Source organism: Dysidea avara, chromosome 15 (genome assembly GCF_963678975.1).
Source record: "Dysidea avara chromosome 15, odDysAvar1.4, whole genome shotgun sequence".
Taxonomy (NCBI): Eukaryota; Metazoa; Porifera; class Demospongiae; order Dictyoceratida; family Dysideidae; genus Dysidea; species Dysidea avara.
In genome coordinates, this window is record NC_089286.1 from 9,617,840 (window position 1) to 9,623,618 (window position 5,779).

General features: G+C 36.1%; 1 long non-coding RNA gene across 1 annotated transcript in view; it reads right to left on the bottom strand.

Moving 5' to 3' along the window:
- Positions 1-4,406: 4,406 nt before the first annotated feature.
- Positions 4,407-5,779, bottom strand: part of LOC136246066 (uncharacterized) — a 14,532-nt gene continuing 13,159 nt past the window's right edge. Inside the window, exons 2-3 of the long non-coding RNA XR_010696227.1 lie at positions 5,472-5,762; positions 4,407-5,300 (exon numbers count right to left, since the gene is read on the bottom strand). This is a non-coding gene — a long non-coding RNA (uncharacterized lncRNA). The remainder of the gene's footprint in view (positions 5,301-5,471; positions 5,763-5,779) is intronic.

Genomic DNA, 5,779 nt, shown 5'->3' on the forward strand with positions numbered 1-5,779 from the left:
GCTAAATCTAAGGTACCATCCACTGACTATATAATAATTACTCTTCCATAGAAATATACAGATGAGATGCCTAAGCACCTTCAGAAGGGTTGTTTATCTCTATACCATGTTTTAAGCCACATCTGATACAGTTTAATACAGTAACACTGCAAAAAAAATCATTTAGATTCAGATGCAAAAAAACTTACAAAGCAGCTCTGTGTGTGTGTGTGTGTGTGTGTGTGTGTGTGTGTGTGTGTGTGTGTGTGTGTGTGTGTGTGTGTGTGTGTGTGTGTGTGTGTGTGTGTGTGTGTGTGTGTGTGTGTGTGTGTGTGTGTGTGTGTGTGTGTGTGTGTGTGTGTGTGTGTGTGTGTGTGTGTGTGTGTGTGTGTGTGTGTGTGTGTGTGTGTGTGTGTGTGTGTGTGTGTGTGTGTGTGTGTGTGTGTGTGTGTGTGTGTGTGTGTGTGCAGTTATATAACAACTTCAGGTTAACACTGTAGATCCTACCATCTGTATAACATATGCATTCTTTCACATTTGTAGTGATTATTTGCCAGTTCCTGAAACCAATAAGGTGGGTAGATATTATACTGACTATGTGGTCTGCATTATCTCTGTATATACCAGCTGGTACCAACATTGGAAAACAAAACTTGCTTTTGAAACAGGAATATTTTATTATCAATGATGTATTTGTTGTTATTCACTACTACAGCCACTTGGAAATGACTAAAAACAATTTCTCCATCCAGTCTGGTGCAATCCATATCACAGATTGTGAAGATTTTAGTAATTTAGATAGTGATATTGTAATTGATCAATCCACAATTGTACAACCATGGTGTTTTTAAGACCACGGCCTTTTTTCCTGATCTTTAATTTAACTGCATATACAAAAGATATACAAGAGTCATCAACAGCACACACAAATATTTAGCAAACTATTTGCAGAGCTAGCCTTGCATCCATGTACCTGTGCATGTATAAACACAAAGAGCTATGTACAAAATTTCACTAATCCTTATCTTCCTGTGCATGGTTTACCACAACACCATATCATGTGTGTAACTACCTACATGCATCATAAAAAATGATTTATCTTCACAGCATAGCTTCAGAGGGTACCAGCAGGCATTTAATCCTGTTGTTTGCTCATAATCATACCACTATACCTATAGCCATATATGCTGCCTTGATCTCCATCATTATGTATTACGTACCAAGTGTCAAAACATTTATGCCTTGAGTGCAGGCTTATATCTGTGTTTTGTTTTGTTTATCGTGTGAAGTCTCACAGTCTTATAAACTGAACTGAACTACATAATTCTATTAATCTAAACCATTGGACTATGGTTTTCCACATGCAGGGATAATGCAGACCACATAATCTACCTGCCTATATTTAATTGAGTAGGTTTACTGGGGCATATATATATATATATATATCCAGCAGATTCTAGATTTCAGTGGTAGTTGAGTTATGTAGGAGTCTGGGGATGCAGCCTCCAGCTGCTGACAGATTTTGAGCATTAAAATGCTTTAAAATTTTAGTACATTCACATTTTCATGGATTTATAAACTATTTAAAATATATATGTTTCCCTTTAAGTCTTAATAATTATTTTATGGTTTATACATATTTCCAGGTATTGTAGTGATCTTCCAATCAATGAATAAATGTGACCGTATTTCAGTCTTAATATCAGGCTTGAAATACATAGAAATCCTGCATCACCACTAAAGCACTTATGCATCTGATAATTGATTTTACAGGATTTGTTGTAATTCAAGGTACTGATAAGTGATTCTAATCACTGTAAAGCTGATTAGAAGTTTAGAATGCCTTATTTTAATCATAAATATTTGAGTTGTAAAATGTGACATTTTCCAAAATCTGATCACAACCTAATTAAAAGTTTATGTACTAAATCATTCTTTAATAATTTATATTTATGTTCTTCTTTAACATCAAAGATGATATTTATAGAGTGTAGTTTTGACTGTTCTATTAAAATACATCTGACTACCCTTGTTCACCCTTCATCCACTTCTAAGAAATCAATGTAAGTTTCCTATTACACTGTAACTATACTGTCCCTCTCCCCTTCATTATATATTATCAGGTAGCATTACTAGTTACAGGAATGGCCTTAATTTTTAGTCCTGTAAAAAGCTTTAGCTTCTGGGGGGCACTGTAGTGAAACTTGCAATGTAGCTTTATGCTGACAAGATAAATTACATATAAACAAAACTTTAGCTGATACCATGCGTTATTAGTAGCTAACTGTTAGTGTTCACAGTATTGAAGTTGGCTGGCAAAATCTACTGGCAGAGCAAGAGGCTACTGGAGGTTTATCGGCTGTGATGCCTGAGCATATAATGTACCCACATCCACACATATACAGCTACAGTGGTATTTAAATGAAAATGATGATGCAAAGATACTCTAATAGAACAGTCACAGTATTCTTCAGAGGAGCAGTGTAACAAGCTTATAAATAAGGAAATATGGTTGGTGAGGGGTAGCTATTGTCATTGTCAGCATGTACAATGACCTTTTTTTTAAATTTACTTTTTGGTCTTTGACTTACAGCTTGGGTGAAGTTATGGTCCAGAATGGAAACCTCCTTGCACCTGGGGCCTCACTTTAACTCTTTGCCCTGGGCCCTTAATTTCTCAAACAGTTCATGCTTAGCAACATATACACTAACACAGTATTCTGTTTGAATACTGATATGATATATGCTGTATGGATTATTATTACAAAATCTACAATGGAAACAGAGAAAATCACTTTGTATGAGGTAGTTGGATACATGATACAGTGTTAAGTACAGGAACTCAATTAAGACTATGAAGACTTTTTCATGCTGTAAATCTAGCAGCTTTTTGTGTATAGCTATCTGTGTGTGTGTGTGCATGCAGTTCACAACAACTTCAATTTAACACTGTAGATCCTACCATCTGTATAATATATGCATATTTTCACATTTGTCAATACTGATTATTTGCAACCAATAAAAGCAGGTAGATATTATATATGTGACTGAATTTGACAAAACCAGGCTTCGACGCACAAAGCTTCATTAGGAGATATGGCGATTTTAATCATTGTGTAATAACTTCCCAGTGCCTACAGCTGTGCAAACAAAATTTGCACCAAGTATTCATCTATTTACTAGCTATCACTGAGTGGGTGTATACATTTCTGATACCCAAAATTAGCCCTGTTTTGGGCAGCTTTTCTCGAGTAGGTAAACCTGTATACCTTAAATGTCACATGTTGTGACATTTCCTAAAACATTGGAAATTTCATGTGTCTGGACATTTCCTCTGCCAAAAAGTTGACATGTTGTTAGATTTCCTGCATGTATTCAGAAATTAGACATTTACATGAGATTTCCTAAGTCGAGGACACATGGCATGCAGTGACATTTCCTACACTATTCAGAAATTTGACATTTACATGAGATTTCCTAAGTCAAGGACACATGGCATGCAGTGACATTTCCTACACTATTCAGAAATTTGACATTTACATGAGATTTCCTAAGTCAAGGACACATGGAATGCAGTGACATTTCAGAACATGAGATTTCCTTATCAAGGACACATGGCATGCAGTGAGATTTCCTGTACTATTCAGAAATTTCAAATCTACATGAGATTCCTAAGTCAAGGATACATATCATGTAGTGACATTTTAGTCCGAGATTGTCACGTCAACTGCTGTCATACTTGACTACTGTATCACTTTACAGATTAGGATAAGGTCTCTGTGTAACCTGTGTATTTGGAAATGCAATACATACAGTACATTATAGAGGCCAAGGACACGTCATGTAAATTTCAAGAAATATCATATTTACTGGACAATTCCTACATTAACAGAAAATGTGATATCCCAAAACCACAATGAAATAATACCTTGGTAATATAGGTTTCTTATACATTTCGCAAACTTTATTAAAGTAGGTAAGCTAGCTAATTATAATGTACTAATGCTGTCTGTTTCTTGCCATTTAGGAAATGTCATAAAATGTTATGTGTCCTGAACTGGTGGAGAGGATAATGCATGTTGGTACCATACTGTCCACCATCCATACCGTGCTTAGGAAATGTGTTCACCCATGACATTTACTGACATTTCCTAGACAGGAAATTTGCATTTTGACAATGCCTATCCTGAATGCAGGAAATGTCAAGAAATTTATGGAAATTTGATCTTTCCTGTGTTTCAGACATGTCAGTAAATTTCATCTATCCTGAATTAGGAAATGTGTAGAAATACCATCAATCCTGCTATTCGGAAATGTCATGGAAATTGCGCCCTATACTACTTCAGGAAATGTCAAGGAAATGTGCAAATTTCATGAACACTGGAAATGTATAGAAATATGGAATTTCTGTACCTTTACTGGGTATTTCCGAATACCTGAAATGCAGCTTTTCTTCCTGCAGGATTATGAGAATTGGTACTTCAGTAATACAGTGTATTACAACAAATTAAATGTATGCATATTACACTAATGAAAAGGCCTGAATAAAATGTTTATATTAAAATAACTAATGTTCATAAATCAGTGTCCAAAAACCAGTAGCAGCATTTCACAAATCATGTTTATTTATAAATCAGAGCCAATGAAGATCTGACAAGAGTAGCTGCAGTAGCAAAAGAGGTGTCCTGGTAAATTCTGACTTCAATAGAGTCAACAGTTCCATTAGTTGCGATAGGAAGATGCCTGTACAAGTATGGCATTTCTGGCTGAGCACAACAGCTATTTCCAACAGGACAATCTTGGCCATCCCATAATTTGTTATTGGTATAATATGTGGTAGTTGATGGAGCACTAGTTGCACCTGCCTCACAGTAGTAATGATCTCTAACCAAAGCTGGTTGTGCCTGTCCAGGAGTGGAAGAACAAGGACAGTTATATGGGCACCTGTAAACCGTAGATATACATCTACTTGACTCAATGCATAGGTAAAGAGGTATTGGCGAGGATAGCCATATGTTATAGACACTCCGTCAACATAATTATGTATCATCTATATCATGTTTCTTAGAGTAGTATGCATTGAAAGCTGTAGTGCGTCCTTTCTGATAGCCAAGCACTTTGCCATAAACCTCATTAAAATTTTGACCTCTGATACGAAAATGTGCTGAGTAGCATCCAGCAATCTCACCATTACCCTTACACACTCGTTTGGCTGAACGTGGTATGGTTGTTGGCTCAAAAACTGTATCCATCAACATCAGCAATCTTCGTCCATGCAACGGTTTTTGATGAACCAGTTGAAAGTCCCATTTCACAGTGAGCCTGTAACAATATTTACACCAAACCAATTAAACTGGCATGCTACATGGCTGGAAAAATTATACACAAATTGAATATAGATGAATGTCCAATAGTATACATATTCTATTATATAGCTATGGTCTACACACTGATTAATCGGCTCATGTATGTACCACATTCAATTGTTTGTACCTGAACAATCTCATTGGTAGTCAATTTAACCCAATAAAGTCCAGACTTGTTGCGGCTAGCAAAGTTGTTGTTGTAGATGTGAGCACATGACTTTCCTGCATACTCTTGTGCTATTCCCAACAAAGGATCATCCTTTCCTAATATGGCAGAGTTCACAGCTACCACCAACAGCAGAACAGACAAGCAGTATCCAAACATTATTGAAGCACAGTTGCAGTAAAGCAAGTGTTATACTGTATAATCACTATACTTGAATGATGATGATGGTAGTTGGTGCTGGTGTTTTTATAGCTGCAAACAGTTCATGC